Raw genomic sequence first — 26,338 nt, 5'->3', positions numbered from 1 at the left:
CTCTCTCTGGGAAAAAGTCTAGTTATTGTTACTGCTGTTACTCTTTTACAAAAATCTTGAAGTCCCAGAAATGGGTTCTAGACAACTTTTCACATACTTTTTCGAGATATTTTCTTAGGAATTAGAGATAAATTAATCTTATCAGCAAATTCTATCAAGGCTCAATTTGCTGTCATTCCTTCCTTCGGATCCTACTCCATCTTCCCAGGGGTTTTAAAGTATCCCGTGTTACTGTTTCAAACCCCTTGTAGTCCCTTTGTGCTCTGCAAATCAGCAGTGACCTCTGCAAGGCCACCTCTTGTCCGCGTAACACTCCTCCCAAGGTTGTGACCATACTTTATATGAAATTAGTTCCTATTCCAGGGTTTGCAGTCTTTCCAGGGTGCAGATACGAGGTGGGGTCAATGGGTCTTAGCAATCATGGGTAAAAACTCCACACTTAGTGGGAGTTACGGGTTAAATTGGGTCTCTCCAAACCTTGTATTTGGAAGAACTAGTCCTCAGCATCTCAGAATGTGACTGTATTTGTAGGTAGGGCCTTTAAAGAGGAATTTAGGTAAAACGAGGTCATATGGGTGGGCCCTAGTCCAGGAGGACTGCCGTTATAAGAAGCGATGAGGACACAGACACACACAGACTGAGGGGAGACCAAGTGAAGACATGGGGAGCAAACCTCCGTCCGCAGGCCTGGGACAGAGCCCTCAGAAGAAAGAACCCTTGACCTTGGACTTCTAGCCTCTAGATCAGGGGGAAAATAAATTTCTGTTGTGTAAACTACCCAGTCTACAGTGCTTTGTCATGGTAGCCCTACCAAACTAATACAGTGGGTATAAATCTCAACAGTCAATAAACTTAGGTATTCAAGAAGCATTTTTCTGTATTTCAGGTTAAGTTCTTACTCTGAATCTCCCGTTCCTCCTGGTTGGTGGGAAAATATGAGCTCAGTTCTTTTGGAGTTTTCTTCAATTCTCACACTCCTATCCAGATCAGTTACCATTCCAGAGTTTTATACAGTGGCCGCATGTTGGAGGGGCCTCTAGCATCGGACCCCAGGGGTTGCCTCTTAGAATTCCTTTGTCCAGGTCCACTGCTGATAACGCTACCCGTGAGGCATGAGCGTCTATTACTAAGCTGATCCAGGTTCCATCTACCTAAGCACACCTTGCAGTCTTCTCTTCCGAGGGGGCTTGCCGTCTCCCTGACAGCATCTCTGGGAAGCAGGACAGAGGTGCCCCTGTTCTCTCAGGATACACAGACCTCTCTCTGTCATTCTCACACTCCAAGAGGATTGTTTTTCTTCAAGTCTACACTGTTTATGTGTAAATCCCCTTCTCCTAAGAGCGTATGCTTTCCATAAAGGTTTCTGGCTCTTCTGTTTTCTGTTTTGCCACACGCTTTCCAGAGCAATGAGCACAGAACATGTGGCTATTCAACAATGAGAGAAGGGAGAAGAAAACCCGGGAATAAAAATCTCAAAATACAGTTTTGTCATATAAGATTACATCCCGCTAAAGACAAAAGAAACTTATACTATTAGTTATAGAAATATGTTTTATGGTTATATACAATTAGGATACTAGCCATGGAAAATCATGGGCTTTTTACATAGGAATAATTTACTGACTTGCTTGTTATAAAGTTAATTTTTCTTGTGGCGTGTGTATAGTGTGTCTTGGTTTTACACAGGAGTACAGTCATTCTCTGCTCTTAGGTTTTGTTGTCTTTATATATGTTTAATCACAATAGTAACCCCCAGAGGATGTAATGGCTGAACGTTATTCCGTAATTGTTTTAGAAATATCATTGTATGGATAGATCTAAATAATTACACTCATGTTTAAAAATATATTATGCAGCTGTAATTTACAAATAATAAATCACACAATCTTAAATGTTCAGTTCAGTGATTTTGGACAATTATATACACCCATGTTACCACCACACCAAGCGACATACAGCACATTGCTCTCACCCCCAGGAAGTTCCTTTGTTTGCCTTTTCTGTCAGTCCCCACTCCCTAGGTAATCATTGCTCTTTTTCCTTTTTTCATAAATTATTATTATTTTTTTAAGTGGAGGTACTGAGGATTGAACCCAGGACTTCACGCATGATAAGCATACACTCTACCACTGAGCCATACCCCTCCCTGACTAGTTGTTCTGTCCCTAACATCACAGATAAGCTTTGTCTGTTCAGGAACTTCATAGAAATGAAATCATACAGGACACACTGTTGGGTCTGTCTTCTTTTGTTCGGCCTGCTTTTGAGATCCGTCCATATTGCTGCGTGTATCAGGAGTTCGTTCCTAACACTGCTGACTAGTCTGCCACTTATGTCCAGTATTTTTTTTTAACCTGTGGAATTCACTCTGCCTCTGCTTTGGGCAGAGCCAGTGTTATCGGAGAAATGAGAAGGGTCTTCATTTATGTATGGCTGTTTCTGAACTTGCTGTTCTCTCATGAGGTTATTTAACAACCACTGCGGCAATCCTCCGTTGTTTCAGTTGGTGAAGCTTTAGGATATTTCGGTATCTTGGAGGGACAGTCTCCCCTCCTTGCCCGTCCTCAGAATTGTCGTAGTTTTTCTGGGCCTCTTCCATGTCTACGGGAACCGTAGACTCACTCTGTTAAGGTCTGTCGATGAGAAGCCTTGTTACAACTTGGAGTGGATTGCAGTCTGCTTACTGGAGTCTTCTCATCCGTAACCTTGATATTATCTATCCATTTACTGAGGCCTTCTTGTGTATTTCAGTAGAGTTTTAAACATTTTCTCCATACGGATTCTATACCTTTTTATTAATTTTTATTCAAGTTGTAACGAAGATCTGTTGTTATTCTAAGTGAGACCCTTAAACGTCTCATTTTCTAATGGGCTGTGGCTTCTTTGTACATTGATCTTTTATTTAGCAATGTTGCTAAACTCTCCTCTCTGCTCTAATACTTTATTATACTTGCTCGAATTTCTCAGTAGACAATTGTATCATTTACAAGTCATATTTTCCTTGTTTCCCAACCCTTATGTCTTCAAATTTCTTTGTGTGTATGAGTGTATTATCTTGGCAAGGTGCTCTAGTACAATGTGGAGGAGAAATGGTAAAGCGATCCATGTCTTGTTTCTAACTTTAAAAGGAAAATATTTAATGAATTAATATTAAAAATAATGCTTCTTGAATTAGGTTGTTGGTAGCAACTATTATCATGTTCAGGAAATTCCTCCCTTTTCTAGTGTGTTAAGATTTAAAAAATAAGAGTGGCAAATTACTCTGTTTTCTAATATTAAGCCATCCTTACATGATGGTATCAACCTGATATGCTTCTGATGTATTTTTTAAAACACATTGCTGAACTTGGTTTAATAATATTACATGTTAAGAATAAAATTTTTTATTCCTTTTGAGATTGGCTTATAATTTTCCTTTCTATGTTTTTCTCTGACTTTGGCATCAAGGGTTTATTAGCTCATATAATAATTAAGGTGCTTTCCTTCTTTTTTTAGTCTTTGAAATCATTTGAATAGAGATTATCTGTCTAATAGAGATTTGGTAAATCTTTCCTACCAAATTTTTTGACTCTTTTTGTTGTAGATTTGGAAATATGAGTTCAGTTTATTTAATGGTCATAAATGTATTCATACTTTTAATTTGCTTGAATCAATAATTTTTGTAATTTACATCTTATTAAAAAGTATCTATTTTAGCTAAGTTTTAAAAATATTCACAGTATTCTCTTAGTATTAGAAAAAACTCTCAACTGTTACTATAATATCATTCATAGTCTTGTTTCTCTTCTCTTTTCCTCCACTATCAGTCTCACTAGAAAGTTACCGATTTTATTATTGTTTTATTGAACGAGCTTTTTGTTTTGTGATCCAGTCTATGATTTCTTGATACTTAGGTCTATTTTTAGCTCTAAAGTTATACATAGAACACACATATATGTGTTCTTCTTCATTTTCTTCCTCCCTCCTGTGTTTTAGATCAAAGCATTTTTGAGTGAGGGAGACTACAGGAAAAGGATTTGCTAGCCCTGGATCTATTTCAGACATTACCCAGATTATTTATGCTGAAATACGTGATAAGAAAAAGGTGAGCAGTGGGAGTAGGAAGGAATAGACTGGGAGTTCAAGATTTGCAAATATTAACTACTATATATAAAATAGATAAAAAACAGATTTCTTCTGTATAGCATGGGGAACTATATTCAATATCTTGTAGTAACCTATAATGAAGAAGAATATGAAAACGAATATATGTGTGTGTATGTATGACTGAAACAGTATGCTGGACACCACAAATTGACACATTGTAACTGACTATACTTCAATAAAAAAAAAGAAAAAGGTGAGCAGAGAGTCGCTCTATTTATAGGGTTGTCATTTCATTACAGTCTAATACAAGGCTTCTGCACACACAATTCCACCTTCTATTCTCCATTCCTAGGGTCCTCTTATGTCATTCCTACCCTGAAGAGTGGTTTTATTTTATTTCATTTTATTTTTAACTAAATTGAGCTGCCTCGCCCACCTCTGCCACTGGCCTTTTAAAATAGAAAAGGTTTCCTAAGGAGAATGATCTCTTTCTAGTCAAGGGGAAAAACACCAGAGAGTCATAAATACCCCATTTTAAGAAGGAAGAAACTTCTGCCCAAGAGGCACCTGAAAAACTTTCCCAAGCGGCTGAATTCTCTCAGGGTATTGTTTCACCAGAATCTATTCTCTGCATCAGTCTCTACCTTAACAGACTGGAGGGAAAGTTTCCAGCAGATCTCTTTGCTGATAGTTTTGATTACTCTGTAGTAGAAAATTTCAAAGGCTTTCTGCCAGGTGGAAGGGAACATGGGAGGCAGAGAGAACCGGCATGACCAGCAAACTGTCTGAATAGAGCCAAAAGTAATGACAGCCAAGTTTTCAATCCTACATGCTTTGCAAATTACAGACCTTGGACCACTAGATAACGTCAATAATCCAACAAAGTCTACAGTTATCCTTTATGATATTAATGTAAACTCTGCTTCAAATATTCCTTATTCAGATTCTCTTCGTTTTACTGAAAATATTTTTTCTCATGTTTGACAGCACCAGCTGTCTTTGGGTCTTTGGCTCTGCTGAAGTCATTTGAAGAAACAGATCTAGAGAAACATTGCTTGGCGGAGGATAAGAGAGAAAGGTTAGGCAGAAAGCATGAGGATGCCTAACCAAGAAAGGGAATAATTTGAATGGCAAGAGGGTCACAGACAGATAAAAACATTAAAGAAAGTATATCCAGGTATTCTTCTTCACCTCTGTTGAAACAACATCATCTACTTTTGTGTTTGAAGAAGCCTGTTCAAATGTATTATCTTACTGTGATAAAGACAACTTGCAACCCAGTAAAATAGACTGTATTCGTATTATCCCATTTTACAGATGAGAAAGCTGGCTCGTTAGGAACACAAAACTAGCTTGGATGGATTCATCTCTGTGCTGAACTGGATTCTGTACTGGATTTCATTTTCTCTCTCCTTTTACCTACAGTTGATTTTAAAGTTATTCAACTAAAACTGGCTGCAAAGCTATCTCATTCAGACAGGTCCACACATGTCAGGGAGACTGGCCTGTTCAGCTGACCCTGTACTTTGTTCTCTAGTTCATTTTAGGCCACGGTGGGCCAAATAAAGAGGAAATAAAGTGTGTTAAAGCAAATAACTTGGAACTCATGAGGACACATCTTGTGTGGGCAGAACTCCTCATTCGATGTTAGAAAGGACCACAGAGTAGTTAAGGTGCTTAATATATGGTCAAAGCAGAAGCAGCCATATTCCTTAAGATGTTAAGAGATGAAATGAGCATATTGGAAAATATTCAAGCTGAATGGCAGGCAAGACACTCATCTGCACTTTACCTTTGATTTCTGAGGAATGGCTAAACATTGAAGTAATTAATTTATAAATTAAATAATTATTTGATATGATTTATTGCTGTAATTAATATAATAGTGATTATTTTTAAATAAAAATTTAAAGTATTCTTTTTACTAGATATTGAAGTTTTAGTATTGAGAAGCTCAACAGTAAATAAAAAGACTGTGTGGTAGGAAGACGCGAAAATTAGCTAAGTGATTTTCCTGAGTTGGGTAGAGCTGTGGTTGAGAAGGAAAGCCCCTTTCAGTACATTCTTCTTTTCTTATCAATACATACTTTTTATTATACTTGGATTTTATGGTAAGCATTTTCCTATTCGTCCTGATATATTTTTTAGAGTTTAAGATCAACTCTTATTATGTGTGTGGTAAGTTTTTATATCTATTTCTGCATGCTGAACGCGAACATATTAGTACTGTGCATGTATTGAAATGTCTATTTTTCACATTTTCATGGACTGTTGTAAAATAAATGATAAACTGGTAGGACAGGAGAGAAAGCAGAGTTGTTTAAAGTTGATTTTTTAAACGAAGGGGATCTGATAGATTGTTTGAAAAAGGAAACAGCTTCTGACGGTAATTGATGGGCAACCGGGGCGTGAACTCGAGCATCCTGTGAAAACCACAAGACGAACTCAGTCAAGGTACTACGCAGTCACTGGCGGGAGACGGTCAAGTTCTTACCGAAGCCAACTTCACTGGAAGCTTAAGAAGTTTCTTTTCCCTCCCCGCCCTCTGCGGTTTCCAGTGACCTCTCCTTTCTGCGAAGCCCAAGGTTACCGAGTGACCGCGACCAACGCAGTCCCCTCTTGCTGTTCTGCGTTTCTTTCTTAAATGTTCTTCCATCAGTCCTGCCGAGTCCTCTGTCATGGGCCCCACGTGCCGTTTCAGATGAGAGTTTACTCAGGTTTTACTCCCAAGCAGCTACTTTTGTTGTGTTGCGGCTTTAGCAGTGGAGCGAAAGGCAGAGAACTGCCAACACTCCGGGAAGCCACGGGTGGGAGGTGGGAGGTGGGTGGTGGGTGGTGGGTGGCGCGGCTGGAGAGACCCGGGACTGACTGGGTGTTGTTCCAGAACCTGGGCGAATCTCCTCTGTGGCCGCCACTTTACTGAGAACGATCCCCAGGCCTTAGTCCGGCGCCGCGCCCGCCCACACCTCCAGGTGCGCCTTCCCCGCCCTTAATTACTCTTTTAAAATTGATAGTTGGCACTTGCAAAGTGACACGGGGAAAGCGGAAGAGAAATTTATGATCATGGATATGGAGAACTAGGGGAGCACAGTCACGGTTGCTTTGGTCCGCAGACCCAGTCGATCGAAAATTCAGAAATAAAAACGTGAGCACCTTTCCCGCAGCTAAATTGACTCTGCGTTCTTTGCAGCCTCGACTTAAAGGCTGCGCTAGGAGAAATTCTGTGGCTCCTGGAAAGTTTGGAAACTGAACTAGGAGAGAAGCCAGACGTCAGGGGTTTTGCGGGTCCCGCGATGTTTTCCAGAGCTTTTCAAGTGGAAAGAGAAGAGCGACAAAATGAAAATGCAACGTGTGCGGGAGGCCACCCGAGTCCCGCAAATTGTCCCGCGCAGAGGTGAGCGCGGGAGCGGGTGGGGGTTGGGATTCGGAGCTGGCGGCCGCCGGTCTCCCGCCGCGGGTGGGTCGAATCGGGGTGGGGTGTGGGGGGGGGTGGGAAGATAATGAATGGGAGGCTTGGGCTACCCCTGCCCCCGCCCTGCAGCGAGGGCGGAGAGTCCCGCCACTGAACCCGGGAGGAGGAGCGCGGAGGGTAGGGGCTCGGGGGGCGTCGCACCAGGTAAGGAAATGAGCGAGGAGGAGGGAGTCGGGGGGGTGCGGGAGTTGCTGACTTGTGCTACGTGGAGCCAGCGGAAAAGAAAGAAGGCGGAGGAAGGAGGGGGCTGGCGTCCGCGCTGCTCCCGCGGCCCTCCCTCGGCGCCCCCTCCCCCGCCGCCCCTGCCAGCGCGCCAAAGCCCGGGCAGTCGGGGCCGAGCGGCGGCTGACGCTCCCCTAGCCGCGACGCCCCTGTCCCCCACGGAGCCCGCCCGGTTCTCGGGCGGCTTGGGCCTCGGCGCCGCCGAGCCTTCCCGGCCTCCCGGCCGCGCGCGGGACCCCGGCGGGGTGGGCGCAGGGGGCGGCCCCGCTCCGGGCGACGGCCGAGGGGCGGGCGGAGGGCTGGGCTCGGCTGGCCGCGGGGCGGGGGCTGCGGGGATTGACCGCGCAGCCCGAGGCCATCCCGGGGGCGGCGGGAGCCGGACGCGCCGTGGCGGCGGGCTCAGGTAAAGAGGTGGGCGCCGCGCGGGGTGGCGCGGGGGGACGGTGCCCCCTGGGCTCCGAGCCAGCGGCCGCCAGGTCCCCTCCTCCGCCAAACGGGGCGCTGGGATCTCGCAGTCCCGCGGCTGACGGGCTTTGTGGCTGTGCGTGCAAGTGCGAGAGCGAGTGTGTGTGTGTGTGTGTGTGTGTGTGTGTGTGTGTGTGTGTGTGTGTACGCGCGCGCGCCTGTGGCGGGTGTGGGTGGGTGTGCGTGCCCGCGGGCCGGCCTGCAGGAGGCGAGGCGCTCCTGACCGTCCCAACCAACCAGTTGACCGAGTCCCGGGAGGGAAGTTGCCGCAGCCGCTCGGGCCGCCGACCCTCCCGTCCCCTGGCCAGGTCAGCGTGCCCCGGGGCCCATGCTATGCGCAGTGTCTGCGGCCGGGACCCACCCAAGTGACACGTAGGTGGTCTCTGGTTACCTGGGTCTGGGTGGGAGCTCCAGGAGAAGGCAGGCGGGAGGCGCTCGAAATTTCCCCCAAGCCTCGTCCGGACCCCGCACCCCGCGCCCCGCAGCGCCAGCTCCCGCCCCACTTGCTTCTCACGGACCACGCAGCCGTCTCTCCCAGGCCGAGGACTTTAAACCTAAGTTTCCGTCCAGCCGCCTAGCAAACACGTTTAGCAAGTAACTGGGGAATCTAAGGCAAGGGAGGGACCTGACTTGGAGTTGGTTTTAAAATCGACAGGCGTGTGTGTGTGTGTGTGTGTGTGTGTGTGTGTGTGTGTGTGTGTGTGTGTAGGACTAGTTTGTTGTGAATGGATTTACAGTTTATTCTTGTTTTTCTTTGCTGCCGTATGGACTGATGTTAAGAATGACGCGCTCCGTACTTGTTGCTGCCTTCAGGCTGGGGCCTGAGATTGCTGCTCTCTGCTGCTACTTCTTTTCTTTTTTGTTGAAATCTATGGAGTTTTCATAAATGTGAGTTTCCATTGCGCTTGCTTGTTAAAGTTTCACTGAAGTTTCACTGTGAATGCATTGTTTCCCACTGGAACAGATACATACTTCCAAACATGAATCTTGAAAACATGTAACTGCATTTATTAGAGCAAAATCCTCTATACCTTCAGGCTTTAACAGTCCGTGTTTTTCCACCTATTTGCCTGTGTCGTTTGCCCAGCAGAAGCGTGTCTGGGAAGCGGAAGGTCTGTGATTCAAAGCTGGCAATTCCGCTTAAAGGGAGAATGGGCTGGAGAAACTTAAGTTCGTTCTCTTAAGAAGCTATTCCCTTGTCAAATCGGGTGGTAAGCCCCGAGAAAAAAGGGTGTGTACTGGAGTTACGGCTATTTGGACCGAACTAAATTGCCTTAACACATACGCATAATGCCATCCGGTTGTTTCTGCTCCTGATTTTCCAGTTCTGGGGAGGACAGAGCATATTTGCCCCAAATGCAAAATTGGGCATTAACGATCAGCATTGTAAGTATATGAAAGCTGTGTTTCTCTTGATACCATTTAATTTGAGGATAAAGAAGCCAAGAAGCAAGAGAAAGCGTGCGGCGGGAAGGCAGGGGCTGAGGGGCCAGGCGGGAGGCTAGGTTGTCATAATCCGAGCCCACACGCACACCACGTCCCCTAGCGGTGCGACCTTAGCCAGTCAGGTCAGCTGGTCCTCCTTCTGTGTCCTCATCTGGAAAATGGAGGGCTTGGATGATCTTTGCTGTTCCTTCCAGCTCCCTAGATAACTAGAAACTGGTGGGTAGTTATCCCGTGTTAGAGCAGTTAGAAGAGAGTAAAGGGAAGTGTGAACGGATTAGTCCAGTAGGGAAGAGGGAGGCCAAGAGGGCTGAGAAGGTGGAAGAAAATCAGCAGTGGGAGATGCCTGGAGGGGGAAGACCCTTGAGCTGGGAGTTGATTTTCCCGTTTTTTTGTTTTGTTTTGTTGTGTTTTGTTTCCACCTCCACCAGAGCATCAATAATGACCACCCCACCCCTCCACCATTCTTCCATTACCTTTATTATTTAAAGTGTGTGAGCCTACTTAACTTTCAGATGGATGTGGAGTCTGCAGTCTGACCTGAGCAGCTTCCCACTTGCGTCGCTGTCTCTCAGGAGATGAGCGGCTGCTCCGTGCGGTGGGCACTCCGCCATCTCAGTATCCCTGCCTGTGATGGACAGAGAGGTCAGAGATGGGAATGTAAGTGGCAGCCCTTTCAACACCTGCAGTTTGAAATGTCTGTTTTTATTTGATGCTAGTGTTTTTTCAGAAAGTAATTTGATTTAAAAAAATTATATTACCATAGGCTTTTCAAAGTTTTACTGAATCTATTCCGTTAGGCAGACTGGAAAGTTCCAAGAAAGTAAAACTCACACTTGACCAGTTTTTTTTTTTTTTTTTTGATACATAATGACATTCAGTCTGAAGTTCATGATTTTTAGGGACAAGAATCTTACTTTAAATGCTTAGTAAGGACAGTTGCCTTCTGGGCGGAATACACTGTATCATTTTTCACTGGGAGGCTCCAAGTGTTCAGCAAATAAGAAGACTTGAAATTTAGTTTGAGGTCAGGATTTTAGTATCTGCTTGGTGTGATGTCTGTCTTCTTATTCTTTAATTTTTGGGGTACCTATATGCATAGACACTTGAGGAACATGATTTATTTTCAAAGTGAAGTGTGAGGTAATAAAACTTGGTTTAAAATCTGAACGTTTGCTCTGGCCTTGTTAACTCAGCATCTTATTTCGTTTCTAAGTTTTACATATCATGTCCCTCCCCCCCCAATCCCTAGAGTGTTGTAACTTAACTGTCTCATGGAGAACTGTTACAGATACCTTAGAAAGTTGGGAGAAAAGGAGGCAATTTTAATTGAATAAGCAATTACCGAACTCCTTCAACAGTAGTAGATACAAGGATGAGAAAAAGGAGGTTCTAGAAAGAGCTGTACTTCAGAGGGAAAAGATGCAGCTAACTTCAATATATAGCAGCTGGCTTGCATAAGTAGGTGGCAGCTGTGGAATCCATGAACCTTGGCATGCCCGGGAATGGAAAATTAAATTCTGGCTCTGGGGAAGACTTCACAAAAGGGACCTGAAGGATGAAAGTGATGTGTCTCTTAAGAGCTGAATGGTGGGGAGTGAACATGTGGTTGGAGTCCGGGGTAATGGAGGCTGGAAAGATACAAGTTGGTAAATTATGGGGCCCTTGGATGTTATTTTAAGGAATCGTGCTACACAGAGTTGGAGTCCGGGAAGTGTGATTTAACCCCATGATACAGGGAGACACTGAGTCACAGATGTTGGGTATAGCGAGGGCCGAGATGCTTGAGAGGTGACCGGGCTCTTCTTCCAGGAATTTTAGGACACTGCTGCCAGCTTATCCAGATTACACAAAGGGTATAAAGAATATGCAGTTTCTTCCCTCAGAAGAAATTCCCCAAATTGATAGTGGTCCTTTGAGAAATTTAGTGGAAATTAATGATATTATTGTGGTACATCTGGACCCTGTGAGGCCCTTAAAGGGTATATGGGGTAAAATTGCTCTCCAGGCACAGAGCTGACTGACCAAGAAAGCATTTTGTTTTGTTTTTGTTTAGGGAAGGGCCTGCTTGTTAATGCTAATTTAAACACGACTCTAATGGCAACCAACGTTCTTGAACTTGTTTGTGCTTTACGTAGTTTTTAACCACAGTGGCTGAATATTTGTAGCACAGAAGAGAATTATTATTAGTTTAGAAATGGGATTAATGTCCTTGTAAAGGGTAGAGGGGAGGAGGTTGTGTGAGGGGTAGCACCCTTGGTGTTGCAGTGGGAGCTGACCCCACTCTGGAGGTTTTTTTTTTTATTAAGTTTCCAATAGCAGCAGCTTGCTTAGTGCTGTAGACTAAAGCTTCTTTAAGAACCTTCCTTCTGATCATCTGCCTTTTTAATTTCCATTCCCCTAAATCTCTACAGCTCAGGTATATGGCTCGTTATCTCTCAGACAGGAAGAACCTCTGTGGACTCCTTTTGGGAGTGACTTTCAGCAGCCTTGTAGGCTTCCTCTCACACCCTAGTACTCGGGGCTCACAGGGGGGCATGGGTGGCTTTTCAGCTGCACGTCAAAGGTGGAGCTGATTTGAGTTAAGTCTTCTAATTACCCTTGAAATCTGGAGGTGCTGGGCTAACCAGCAGACAGGTGATTAAAGGAGTTAGGTCAGCTGCTTTTTACTATCTGCTGAATGCAGTTTAAATGACCAATCCTCCCAGCAATTTGTTTTATCTTCTGCAAGGGAACTTGGGGTTGGCATGTTTAATCAATTAATTAAATTTGTTAAGTTGAAGGAAACTAAAGTTATTTGGTTTTTGGTGGGAGAAAGGGAGGAGGGCTGGTGGTGGTGATTTTATTTAAATTCCCTGCTTTGGTTTTTTTTTTTTTTTTTCCCCGGCAGGTTAGTATGATTTCAAGGTAATGTTGTTACTGACTTATGGCGGTCGGGGAAAAGAAAACTGTCTTAATACTTTGATGTTGGTGGCTCATGTTAGCTGATCAATGCTGTAGAAACTTTAACCTTGAAGTTCATGTAAAATTCAAATTTGGAAATAAGACGACTGTTTTACTGCATGCATGGATTTAGGTTATAATTTATTTTATTTTTGTTGTACTGTTTTAAAAAAGTGATATAATGATAGGGCAGACTCTTTAGTCCAGTGCCAAAACAGATGCATAGAAGCCTGAATGAGTTAGATCAAGGTGTTAATTTATTTTAATTTTATAGTACTGTTTTAAAAAAAGAGTGACATAATGATGCAGCAGGCTCTTAACTTTAGTCCAGTGCTAAAACAAATGCATGTAACCCAAACGAGGTAGATCAGGTTGTGTTTGCTTTATTGAATATGGAGATAAAGGAAAATGATTTGATTTCATTTAAGTCCAGTATACTCCATTTTTTCTCTGTGTTTATGTGGTTCTCCTTGAGCAATCCCTAAGCTGCCTTCATCCTGAGATTCTACCCTAACAGAAGGATATTTCCAGCTCTTTGGAAGGAAGAATGATTCAGGGGCAGAGGAACAAGTTCTGTTCTATTAGCAGTACCGAACTGACTGCCTGCCGAAAGCCAGGCATTGTCCTGGTACTAGACAGGGGCAGGGAGTGGGGATGAGGCAGGATTCCTACCCTCCAGGAGGAGCCGAGCCTACAGACATATTAATGGGTGATTGCAAAGCAGTGTAACAAGTGTGATGAGTGAGATAAGCTCCGGGTACTATGGGAGCACCAGGCAGGGGCACCTGACCCTCTGGGGCTTGGGGGTGGCGGTGGGGGGAAGGCTCCTGGAAGATCAGGATCTGGGAGGAACCTAGGAGATAAACCAATAGCAGAAAAAAGAGACCAAGACAGAGGGAATCAAGAGCCTTTTTATTTCCAGCTCTTCTGTTGCTGGATAAACCAGAGTTCCACTCTGCTTATATCGGTAAAACAGGAGTAAGCCCGGATGGATGTCACCTGGCTGCTAATTCCAGTTTTCATCTACTTGTTCCTTAATGTGTTATTTGTTAATTTATTTCACACGGAGTGGGTATCTTTTGCACATCGACTGTGTACTAGGGACCGGTAGGAAACAAGACATGGGCGGTCCCTTCCCTCAGGGAGCTTGCGCTCTATCTGGTTATGTTAACGGCTGAAGTTCTTTTGAAATGTCTTCAAATACAGAGCATGTTTGTTTAGCTATTCTTCAACTTGAGGAATGTTTTCTTCTAACCAGTTCCAGGGCTTCCAGGTCAGGTAGCTTTTTGTAACAAGAGGAGAAGGAGACAGACAGATGTGGGTATTCCCATCTTTGTTCTGTAAATTTGCAGTGTTTTGCCCAGATTTACCTCGTAGTCACTAAGTCCAGAGACAGGCATAGCTGTGTCTTATCTGTAACCCTGGTTTGCTTCCTTCTCATTCTGGATATTCTTAATTTTGACTCTGCCTGTGTTTGATTTTATATTCAGCTTCTGATTTGCTTCCTAGAATAATCCAAATCTAGCCTTGGAAGGAAGGCAGACGTATTCTGAGGTCACGCTGTCATGGTGAACCCTGCTTGTTAATGCATTTTGCTTACCTTGTTTAAGTCACTCAGGGGTATGAACACAGGAGAAAGTATTCTAACCAGAAGAAGGTAGCTGCATTCATTTATAAAAAGAGGTTTTCTAATGCTTCAAACGATATAGATGTGTCTAAAGGAAACATAATAATGTCCCTGGACTCTTTCCACCTTACCCAGCTGATGTGACCAACTCCCCTGTCATCAGTTTGTTACATGGCCTCCCGTACTTGTATCTTTGCTTATACAAACCCACAGAAATGTTTGTGTGCATATATATTTATGTGTGTGAGATGCATGTGTCTGTGCGTGCACACACTTCCTCCTGCCTGTATTCATTTTAGAGAGGCTGTTATTAAGGCTGCGATCTCAGGTCAGAAGTTTGAAATCCAGAGAGCCTGCGTGAGTCTTCTTTGATTGGTGCAGCATAATGTTACTTTGATTAATAGTTCTTGTCACCGAGATGTGAAGGTCTGGCTGTTATGAATGGAAAGCAAGCAGACTATTTCCAGCTGTGTGACAACCAAGACAAGTATCATTGCCAATAATGTTAATTCCGCAAGGACTCTGCTTCATCCGGGTCTCAGGCCTGGGGAGGTGGGGCATTTAGGAGCACGTGTTTGACAGGCATCTGAGCGTCTTTTGTGGGCTGGAAAACAAGGGAACTGTGGAAGGCCTATCAGCCACTTCCGGACAGAGCAGATGGGGGAGTTTCTCATTGTAGTCAGGTTTCCTTGCCCCCTTAGATGTCCGCAATCAGCAGATGATAAGGATGGAGAGTTCCTACTAAGGGAGTGACACAGCTGAAACAGAATTGCCTTTTGTCAAGGGGCTGTTTGCCATCTTGGACTGTGATTTGTTGGGAGAGGAGGCATGTCAAGAAAAGGAGGCATTCATTCTGTACCCAGTATTGTAGTTCTGCAGAGAACTGCTTGCTTTACTTTGTGAGCAGACAGAGACCTCAAGGTTCAAAGGCAAGGGCAGGATGACTGACTTTTCCAAATTCAGTAGGATCTGTGCTCTCCTCACGTTAGCTGAGACCCTGTCAGTTCAGTTTCATGCAGCTAAAATCTTTGCACACGTCTGTGATTAAGAACCTATACTTGGCTGAGGGCACTAAAATTAAAAAAATTAAGAAAGGGGAAACCGCCAAGAAAGTATAGTCCCTGCCCTCAAGTAGCTCAGAAACACAAAGAGCCATGGATACAAGTGCCCGAGATATAAACCCAGGTTTAAACAAAGTGCCATCTGACTATTTGAGGATGGAGAGAGTAAGTCTGCCTTGGAGCAGAGGGAAGATTGGCAGCAGGATTCTGGCCCCGATGGGCAAGTTGGCTGAGAAGCACATTCCAGAGTCCTTAGGAGGGTGTGGATGCTGCGTGTGAGTGATGGGTTACAATTGGTGGCCGAGTGATGGTATGATTTGGGTCAATCTTGAAGAGCCAACAGAAGGGTGCGGGGAGCTGTTGGGGACAAAAAAAGGGCACATCAATGCTGTTAGCAGAGAGAGGGGACGTGAGAGTGTGAGGATTGTTCCAGTGGGGCATGTTGGTTCTAGACATGTCTAGAACTAAGGCACAGGTTTTCCAGTTGGTAGCTGGAAATTTGAGTTTAAAGCTTAACTGAGAAGTCAGAGCTTGGCAGTATTCAGGAGTAATTGTTATATGTCAAAAAAATACCAATGAAATTTCTGTGATAAGCTGGAGAGAATTTTTGGAGTGAGAAAAGTGATATATACTTGATGGATTTTAAACTATTTAAAAAAATTCCCCCAGCTTTATTGAGGTGTAATTGAAAAATAAAACTAGGTATTTAAAATGTACAATGTGATGATTTGTTATATGCACACAATTGAAATATGTACTTGGTGTCTTAACAAGAACAATAAGATGTATTTTGATTTTTTAGATAATTTTTCTTTCTAGCAGGTGCTTAAAATAGCTTTATAAGTTGTCAAACATTCAGTGAATGTCCACTGTGGCTTCTCTTGGTGAGGGATTTCAGAGATGCTACAAAGGAAATGGAGCTTCAGCTCGATGTTCCTTTGAGATGAATAAAAGCCTCTGAAACAATCCATTTGAGCAAAAGGAAAAAAATTCCTGAAAAGAATCTGAAGACTGGTAGTGATTTGGGGTCTGAATTGCAAATATAGTTTTAGTTTACTTCTGGACCAACAGCGTTGAGTGTCATGTTACTGTCAATTACTGTCATCACTGTAATAAAAGACAACCCAAGAGACTTCAGTCTAAAGACTAGACTTTGAGAAACCCTAACAGGTTTGTTATGGGGATTTATAAAATCTGGTTGAGTAAATTTAAGCTTTAATTGCCCGATGAAGGTAGAAATGGGATACAGTATAACTTTGCTCTTTACCTGGTTTAAAAAAAAAACAACTTTTCCAATGAAAAATGTATTTCCATTTCAGGGAATTATACTGGCATGCCTTCTTGCATGTGCATGTAAGATAGAACAAAGTTAAAGTTGTTCTCAGCTTTTTCTTTCTAGGTCATTATGATTCTTTAAAATTATACTCATTGCCACTTCCCACAGTCCATGCTCATTTAGAATTTGGAGAATCCTGGAGACCCATCCACAGTTCCACCGCTCAAGAATACCTTCCTTATTCCATTTTGGGTTAACTCCGTGCGGTTTTTAAAATAGTTGATCTTACTTAATATTTAATAGCATTTTGCCTTGTATCATAAGTACACGTGCCATTAGAATCTTTCATTTTATATTTCTAATCACCACATAATAGTCACAATATTTAAAAATGAAACCAGCTTAACTTCTATGTTTTGTGCTCATATAATCACTGTAAAAATGTAAAACAGTACAGGGAAAGTAAACATTCTCGTTAATACCTGACTTCATTGGAAATGCTGCTAGTGGTTCAGTATGACTTGGCTGAATATTGCTTTATTCTATTCATGTAAACTTTTGTATAAATTATCTTTATGTTGGTAATTAAGTGAATTTGTACAATTTTTACTTGTCTATATTTTTCTGTTGTAATTAAGTGAAGTTTGTACAGTTTTTACGTCTTGTCTATTAAGGGTTTCTGTGCCTTGATGATTGGAAAGAGCGTGATTTTCTATAGGTGACAAGTACAGATCTAATTAATTCAGCCACTGTAGTAATATTATTCACATCCTCTGTGCCCTGATTCTGTCCTTGAGCCGTCATAGACTGATAATGGTCCTTCAGTCTCTCTCTACAAATAGGCTTTTGTCAGTTTCTTCATAGCAATTTCTATGTGTTAACATAGTTTTAAATACATAAAGATTACTGTGAAGCCTTTATTATGTATTTATTGATAGAAAATAACCCTCTATGCATCTGAAACTACCTTCTACTATTTTTCCTGACACTCATGTTGCCAGTCTTTGTCTTTGTCTGAAATGACTTCACTCATCCTTCTGATTTTAGACTTTCGGTGTCATTTTGTTTCATATATTTTTGCTTATAAGCAACATCTGATAGGATTTTTGTTTTAACACACCCCTGAGAGGGAAACTGATTACTTCAGTGTTTATCGTCATGACCAATATGCTTGATCTTATTTCTTTTTTAAGTTTTTTGTTTTGACAGACACTGTGAAAAGCACTGGCTTGCTTCTTTCTACCAGCAATTAGCTGCATGGCCTTCGATAAATTACATAATGTCTCTAAGGGCTACAGCTCTTTATTTGTAAACAGACAACACACAGGCACAAATCTTCCATTAGTGCTTTAAAATGCCTGGCACACTGGGCGTATTAGCTGGTGTTACTGTTATCACTGTTGATGGGTTGAGTCGTATGAAATTGTTACTTGACTGCTTTTGACCTATAAAAATGGCAGTTTCCTTTGGTTCAATCTCCTGTGCCTTCTGGACTTTATTTTCTGTCCTTTTCTGTATATCATTTGTTTTGTACATCTGGAGTATTTTGAAATGGCCAAATCTGCTTTTCAGTTTACTAGTGATTATCTTTGTTTTCCAAATGCTTTCATGAGTCTGTGTTTCTCTGGTTCTCGAAGTCAAGGAACTAAATAACTTATGATCCCACTCCTGTGCTCAACAAAGAATTTAGTATGCCTTTATTTTGTTTGCTTCCTTGCCCCTTCTCAATTTCCATTATATATTTATGTATAATCTATATATTTCAGCTTGTAACTTAAATTTTAAGTATAGACTTTAGGTTTTTTTTTTTATTTTATTCTTTTTTTTTTAAATTTTTTTAAATTGAGTTAATAGTCATTTTACAGTGTTGTGCCAAATTCCAGTGTAGAGCACAATTTTTCAGTTATACACAACCATACATACATTCATTGTCGCATTCTCTTTTGCTGTGAGCCACCACAAGATCCTGTATATATTTCCCTGGGCTACACAGTACAATCTTGTTTTTCTATTCTACATTTTGAAATCCCAGTCTGTCCGTTCCCACCCTTCTAGACTTTAGGTTTTTGTAGTCTACTTTGTAATAAAATCTACAACAGTATTTTATATGTGTCTCTAGTTGGTTTTGACCCCTATTTGCACTTGGCTCCCCTTTCTTATGCTGGCTTGAAAGATGTTTCCCATATAACTGGGGGACATCCTCGTGTTTATCTGGCCAGTTGTATATTCTGCAAGCCTGAGTTAGACTCAGAATTTTTCTTACATCCATCAGAGCATCTACTTCGTTGAACTTCCGAAGGTGCGGTGTGAGTCCTTCAGATTCATGTGGTCCAAGGATGTTCTTCTTACTCAGCCTTCAGAGTGTAGTTAGTGGTAATAATGCCTTGATTTTGGCTTTTTTCCTGCCTCTTCCTAGTGCTGTTGCCAGTTTTGCCGTTTTGTGCACCTTTTTGAGCACTTTTGTGGGAAGTTGGGAGGAGTTGTGTTGGGACATCCAGTTCAGTGGCTTTCAAACATTTTTGATCCTTATGCATAGTTATAAAAGGTCATATATATATGAATAAAATGACAGTTTCATGCAACTTACTACGTATAGTATACATGATTATTTTCCCTATTTTTATCATAGTCTGCTGAATTTTCATTTAAAAAAGTGTTGGACATAACTCAGGTTTTGAAAACACTGATCTGGTTATGAATGGTGGTTTGAAAAACACTGATCTAATCTGTTGCTATTCTATGTGGAATTAGGGTCAGTCATTATTCTGCATGTCCTTATTATATACATGGTACCAATTCTTATGCTAATAGCTGGAATAGAGTGGTGGATGAAGCAGTCATTATCACTGGAGGCACGGCACACAGAGTCCAGAGGAAAGGAGTACATTGACGAAATGATCACCCTGATATACATGTACAAAATGGGATGACTATTACAAGGGAAACCCACGGGGAGTTTCAAAAGAAATTGAATGGGGAGCCTCATCTGACTTTGGGGTGATTCAGGATTCCCCTGGGGAAGTGACACTGATTAGATCTGCAGAATGAGAAGGGGTTAACTCTGTGAAGGGTTGAGGTGGGGTGTGTGCGTGGCATTGTTGAGTCATGGAAGAATTGAGTAATGTAAGCAAAATAGAGTCCTGAAAGTGAAAGACAGACAGAAGGCAGTCCTTTTTGTTTGATGAGCTGGCATTTTGGTGATACTTAGTGGGCCTTCCTATTTTTGGCTTTTTTTTTTTTTTTTTCACTTGACAGAAGTCAAGCAAGAATAGAAAGACTATTGCCGAGGAGGTAGGTGTAGGTGTGTTTGAAGCAGTTTTGTATTGTAGCAGTTTTGTGTTTTGCTAACTACTAGTAGCATTTGTTGAAGGTGTGCTCTGCATTAGAAACTGTACAAAGCTCTGTGTTTATATGTGGAAGTAGTCTTGGTTAGATTAAAAAAAAATACTCCTGTATAGCATAGTTACCAATTAGTAACTATGCATAATTTGTAAGAAAGTAGACCTCTGAATTAAGTTTTAGTAAGTGACGATCTGATTATTTTTAAAATTAAAAAAAATTTTTTTTTGATGGAGTGGAGGTGATTTAGGTTTGTTTATTTAAACAGCGGTACTGGGAATTGAACCCAGGACCTTGTGCATGCTAGACATTCACTTTACCAGCAAGCTGTACCCTCCCCTCCACGATCTGATGATTGAATGAACATTTCATACCTTCTTGGTGATTTTGAAATAATGGTTCGAAATTATTGTTGTGTTAGGATTTTTATTTTTTATTTCCTTACTTGGCCGTGGTAGGGTTTTAGGGTTCATTCCTCTGGCCCCCTTTTTTAAAGTTGTGTGGAGAGTTTTAAAATATTTAAAATTGGAAATTCATAAATTAGGTGGACTCATTGAGACTGAGTAAAACCATGATTCAAGTACCAGTTGTCCCACTGCCGTCCATGGGGCCTTTAACAGCACCCTCCCCTTCCAGGCCTTTAGGTCCTTGTCTTAAAATACAAGACTTGGAATCAGTTTGCACAGATCATTCCCCCGTCATGTTATTCATGACTTCACGCTCTTTATTTTCAACTTTGACCGTTTAATCTTCAGAGACTTGATGTTCTTGTGCCGCCGAGCTGATTTCATCTGACAAGCTCAAACTAAGCATGGGAGAACTCCAGATATTTGCATCCTTCTGTGTATTGTAAAGTGAGGCTCAGGTGGACGGACACTTTGACACTGGACACCACCACCAATACTTCTGGAAACATGGAAGAGTGGGCCAAGATTTTCGACTTTCCTGAGCAAATCCTTCTGACTCTAACATAGTTTGTAGTTTGCCCACACTTGAAATTTACATTTGTTTTTAACCTTTCGGGGTCAGTGAAGATGAAACAGTCACTGTCTCAGGTTTGTATGCTGGATGCTTGCTTTGGGGGAAATGTGCAGTATCTCAGTTGTTACATATAATCCACATTTTATAAAAACCCATTGAAGAGTGAGTGATGTTCTTTCAAAGAGATTTAAAGGGCTAAGGAATCACATGGAAGACTAATCCAATTTTAATGGCTCTTGCAAGTTTAAGGACTATTGGATCAGGAGTGGGTTTTCTGTGGAAGAGAACAAAAAGTACTTGGCAACTCAGCTTTTCTTCCCAGTGTCTTAGATCAGTTGATTAAATACATTATTTTGGGTAATTTCAAAATAAATTTCAGTCTTTCAATTTCAGTTGTAAGTATTTCACTTATTCTTATTTTGGAGGAAAATCTATTGGAGGGAAAAAAAGATAATAAGATGCCTGCTTTTTCTTTTTGAGTGCTACCTCCTTCCTCATTCATAATACATACTTGTTCAGAAAGTCCAGGTAACTGTGGGTGTTTTACTTAGAGTGTTTTGGTGTTGATTCATCAGCCTGTATGCCCGTCTTTGCTGTTGAATATCATCTTCTTAAGCTGATACTGTATAGAAACCTGGCCAGGACCTTGGGCTCCATATCTGGGATTGAGGCAGGGCAGGTGGTACAGGCAGTGTTTGGGATTAGGTTGGGCATGGGTCCAGGCAGGTAATACGCATGGCTGTTGCTCAAGGCTGGTACTAAGAAATAGGATCAGAAGTGGGTGGAGTCACGGGGCTAGATTAGGTAAGTCCGGGGCAGACAGAACCAGGAAGAGGCACGGTGTTTTCATGCGCTGCCTAGTATTTTAAGGCAGGGCATTCTGGATAGCCCTAGGAGAGAAGCTGTGGAGACAGAAGTTTGAAGCTCCCTGGAGGAATTTTGTTTTCAGAGTTGGGAGCACCAGTTGACCACTTCAGCTTGTTTAAGGGAACCTTGGCCCTCCAGCCAGGCTTTGTCACCATGACCTTGGGAAGTGCAGCCCCCACAATTCTCTAAACGTTTAGTCACCTCAAAGTGGAGGGACACAAATCGCAAATTCTTATTAGATTCAGGGATTGAGACCTTGTTGAACACCTTCTTCAGGAACAGGAGTCAGCCCCGGTTTCATGGCTGTTTCTGCAAGAGATTTACTCTGAAACAGGTTTAACATTCCTTTAATTTTGAGGATACTGGCCAGTAGCTGTTATGACAGTGGTTAGTGGACTATTTGGGGCTTGTTTTAATATAGAGAGAATGCACAGAATTTTTTACCTACCCAAACCCGTTCCCTTTTCCTTTTTCATCCCATTTTGATGGTGAAATAACTTAGCTGGTAAAAAAAAAGGAAAAATTCAGTAAACACATCTTAAAGCATTTAAAACTGTCCAACTCATTTAAAACTATTTTTTTATATAAAACACTGCTTAGAGTATTCCTTAAAATGTCTTAAAAATTATTTTTGAAACCACATTATGGCAATATTTAAACAAACAAACTCATTCATATTTGGAGTTCCCTAATACATTTTTCATTTAATCATGTTTCACGGTCTGTTCCCATTATGGTCCATTTTATGATCTAATTCTACCGAGAGGTAACAAATGTGTTTCTATTTCTACAGACCATTTTCTATGTGGCAATATAGTCTGAATCATTGTATTTTTAATAGCTTAATAGTAATCCATTAAGTTGTTAAACTGTTATTCATTTAACCATTGTCCTGTTTTTGAACATTTAGTTTTATTTCTCATTTGTTTGCTATTTAAAAAATACTGCATCCAACAGCTTTCTTTTTTTTTTTTTTTTTTTTTGCCAGGGGGTAGGTAATTAGGGCTATTTATTTATTATTAGGTTTTTTTTTTTTTTTTTAAATGGAGGTACTGGGGATTGAACCCAGGACCTCGGGCATGCTAAGCCCATTCTCTACCACTGAGCTATACCCTTCCTCCTGTACTCAATACTTTCTGTGTAATTTCCTGAGAACAAGAGTAGGGTCTCTAATTTGAGAGTAATATCACTTGGTTTCAAAGTAGTTTAAAAATATTATTAAGAAAAACTTTTTAAATTGCAAAAGTATTATGTGTTCTTCGTAGAAAACAAAGAGAAACATAAAGAAGAAAAAGTACCTAGAATTCCCACCTGGAGATAGCCATTGTCGGCTTTATGGGGTATTTCCTTCTAATATTTTCTCTGCACATTTTACTAATTGGTGGAAATCTTGCTGAGTACAGTGAGGATGCTGTCTTTTGTCTTAATAGTATATCATAATTGGAGGGGATATGCATTCAGTTCAGCAGCTCTGCCTCACCACAGTGAACACCTTTGTGTGCGAACACCTTTTTCTGCGTTTCAGATGACTCGTTTAGGTAGATTCCCAGCGACACAATTTACCGCCTCAAAAGGTGGGGATGATTTGCACGACCCCTGGTGAGAAAGGATTAAATCAGTTCCCAAAACAGTGTTAGCGCTTCATGCTCCTCCCAGCGGACTCTGAGAAAAATCTGAAGACAGAAATTTGCATAAATGAAATGTCAATTTGTAGAACTTGGAAAATGATCAGAGCAACGGGAAGCTTTACCAACGCTGGGTCCTGGTTGATGCTGAACGGAAGTGCCCGGGCCTCACTGGTCGAGGTGCCTCTTTCCGCTGAGGTGCTGTTCTTCACTGCTTTACAGTTCTGTGTTCTAACAGAGAACATCCTGAAGCTTTCCTTGATCCCACATCTTTTGAGTGCAGATTTTAATGCACCATAAAATATTTTGATTTTAACTGCATTCACTCTGCCAGCTGGTTGTGGAATATTCCTGGTTAATATACTTCTGCTAAAGAACTGGTTAGCTGCTACTAAATGGAACTAGTGCTCCAAAAATGGATAGCGAAGAATTAAAAGTGAAATTGTATTTGTATGTGTACGTGTTCCATGTGTCTTCCTCGTGGTAGTCCCCATATGCTTTATTTTCTTCCAGATGCCATTGGTATGGAAGCCAGGGACCACGTTTGCTCTTTTGGGGAAATTAAATGAGCTTTCTTTAAGAGGTATCAAATTGACCGTTTCATCCATAATTTAAAGTAATCACGTGTGATAGAATTCAATTTGACATTCAATTAATGATCACTTACCAGACTCCGGAGATACAAAAATGAATGAGATGGAAGCCTTGCCTTCAAAAAACAAACAGTAGAGGTGAGGACTTTTATGAAAATACTGTGTGATAAATGCAGTGCTAACAGTTAGTTACTTGTGTTTTTCTACGAAGATAAAGAAATTTAGCAAGCAGGAAGAGGAAGTGAGAGTGTGAGTTTAAGCAGAGAGTAAGACGGAGGGTCCCCTCTGGGTCCTGCCCATGTGTTAAGAAAAGGCCAGACATTTCACTGTCCTTCCTAGTGGGTGGCACAAAGACGGGGCATCAGCTATATGATCCAGAGAGCCTAGGAGGGTAACTCATCATGGTACTGCGAGGAGAGAGGACTTTATTACTGGTTCTTTAAACAGTAAGTACGTTAATATAATAAGCAATGTCTCCAAACACAGTCTTTACAATTAATGTCACTGTGAGGGTGAAAAAAACAAAGCAAAAGACACCATTGCTCAATATAGATCATCAGCATAATGCCAAAGCTTGTCTCAGAAAAGGAGTTCTTTGGGAGCCAAAGCAAGACAGTTCAGACAAGTAGCTCTTTGCTGGTGTGGCTCTGTCCAAGGACAGACATTCTGCATTCCCTGTGGAGTGATGGGCTCCTTATGTCTCAGGAGATTGCCTATGAATATTACTTCTTGAAAAATAATACTTTTGGTAAGTATTGAATAGCAGTTGAGTTCAAGGTATACAGCTCAACACTGCATCATTTCCTTGTAGTCTGTGGGAATACCTCCAGGCACGGTCTCTAGTCTTTTCACTTAAAGGAGTAGAAGGAAAAGAAACGAAGGCCCTGACATTTTCATGGCCTTGGCTGGAGTTTGCAAAACTGGCACTCTGCGTGCTAAATGAATTTGGCCCCACATGCATTTTATTTGTTCACACAAAGTTTGAAACGGTGACGTAGCCAGGCAGGCATTATGATTGGTCCTAATGCAAGTGTCATTTCTTTATTATGCAAACTGAAGATCTGTTTTCACTAAATACTTCACTTATGTATGATTCCTGATTGGTCCCTGGAGGTATTTGACTTCGTGACACCTGCCAAAATACAGTCACGGTATAATGTGAGGTATGTGTAACTTTCAGAGGCAGGACGGAACAGGCAGTGGTTAATCTGGGTTGGGAGGAGGGTCATAAAAGGTTCTGAGGCTGGGACTAGAAGGACGAAATAGATGTTTGCTAGGCATGGGGTTAGGACAAGGGAAGGTGTTCCAGGAAGAGCCAAGTGCACATGAAAAGACAGTTGTGCAGATCGGCCTTATGTGTTCAGGGAGTTCCGAGTAGATCCAACGTGCTGGTGCTTAATGAGCAAGGTAGGTTATGGCTGAAGTGGGAAGTAGCTGGATGACTCAGTGTGCTGTGCTCAAGGAGGTTGGACTTGAGGCAGTGCGAGACCAGGGAAGGGTTTACCACCGAGCATTGGCATGCTAGATTTCTGTTTCAGGCAGGTGATTCTCCACACGGCCAGGAAAAATGGTGGTAGCTGGAAGGGACTTGGAATTTGCTTGGGGAGAAAATGAGGGCCTGCATTAAGGCAGTGATAGTGGGTTTGGAGGGAAAGAAGCAGATGTGAAAGATGTTTAGGAGGAAGAATTGACACCATTTAGTGAAAGTAATTATGGCAGGTGAGGCGGGAGGAGGAGTCATGGTGAATGAATGGTGATTCCACTGACTAAGACGGAGAGGTGGGAGAGAGTAAGGAGGGCATGGGAAGGGTGCGAGTCTGTTAGGGCTGCCGTGGCAAAGCACCACCGACTGGGTGGCTCAAACGCTGGAAAATTTTCTCACAATTGTGGAGACTCAAAGCCCAAGATCAAGATGATAGCAGGGCTGGTTTCTTTTGAGGCATCTCTTGGTGTGTGGATGGTCATCTCCCTGGGCCTTTACATGACCTTTCCTCTCCATGTGTGTGTGTGTGTGTGTGTGTGTGTGTCCCTCCAGATTTCCCCTTCTTGGAAGGACACCAGTCATACTGGATTAAGGTCCCCCCTAGTGACCTCATTTTAACTTGATCACCTCTTTAAAGACCGTATATATCCAAATAAGGTCAGATTTTGAGGTGCTAGGGGTTAGGGCTTCAACATATGAATCTTTGGGGACATAGTTTGGTCCGTAACAGGAAGGCTGAGGAGTACAGCTGGTACATTTGAGTTTGAGATGCCTCTGGATAGGCAGCGGTGCCTCTAGAATGCAGTTAGAGAATGCATATGTGAGAATACAGCTCAGGAAAGTGCTCTAATTTGG

The 26,338-nt window shown here is 42.1% G+C and overlaps 1 protein-coding gene and 1 non-coding gene across 7 annotated transcripts in view; one reads left to right on the top strand and one right to left on the bottom strand.

Annotated features, from left to right (window-relative positions):
* Nucleotides 1-2,072: 2,072 nt before the first annotated feature.
* Nucleotides 2,073-2,146, bottom strand: TRNAD-AUC (transfer RNA aspartic acid (anticodon AUC)). Its single transcript has one exon. It is a non-coding gene; the product is annotated as a tRNA-Asp (tRNA).
* A 5,014-nt stretch (nucleotides 2,147-7,160) lies between these two features.
* LPAR1 (lysophosphatidic acid receptor 1) overlaps nucleotides 7,161-26,338 on the top strand; it is a 134,379-nt gene continuing 115,201 nt past the window's right edge. The window contains exons 1-2 of one of the 6 annotated variants that reach the window (XM_010988783.3): nucleotides 9,213-9,631; nucleotides 10,204-10,348. The gene's annotated coding sequence lies outside the window, so the exon portion shown is untranslated. Of the gene's footprint in view, nucleotides 7,481-7,620; nucleotides 7,703-8,117; nucleotides 8,184-8,393; nucleotides 8,618-9,212; nucleotides 9,632-10,203; nucleotides 10,349-26,338 lie in introns of those variants that run through there. The other 5 variants (XM_010988787.3, XM_031450185.2, XM_031450183.2 and 2 more) reach the window with 5 other exon arrangements.

The sequence above is a fragment of the Camelus dromedarius genome, chromosome 10 (assembly GCF_036321535.1).
Source record: "Camelus dromedarius isolate mCamDro1 chromosome 10, mCamDro1.pat, whole genome shotgun sequence".
In the NCBI taxonomy this organism is placed as follows: domain Eukaryota; kingdom Metazoa; phylum Chordata; class Mammalia; order Artiodactyla; family Camelidae; genus Camelus; species Camelus dromedarius.
The sequence above is the reverse complement of the archived record's forward strand: the minus strand, read 5'-3'. Positions and strand labels throughout refer to the sequence as shown.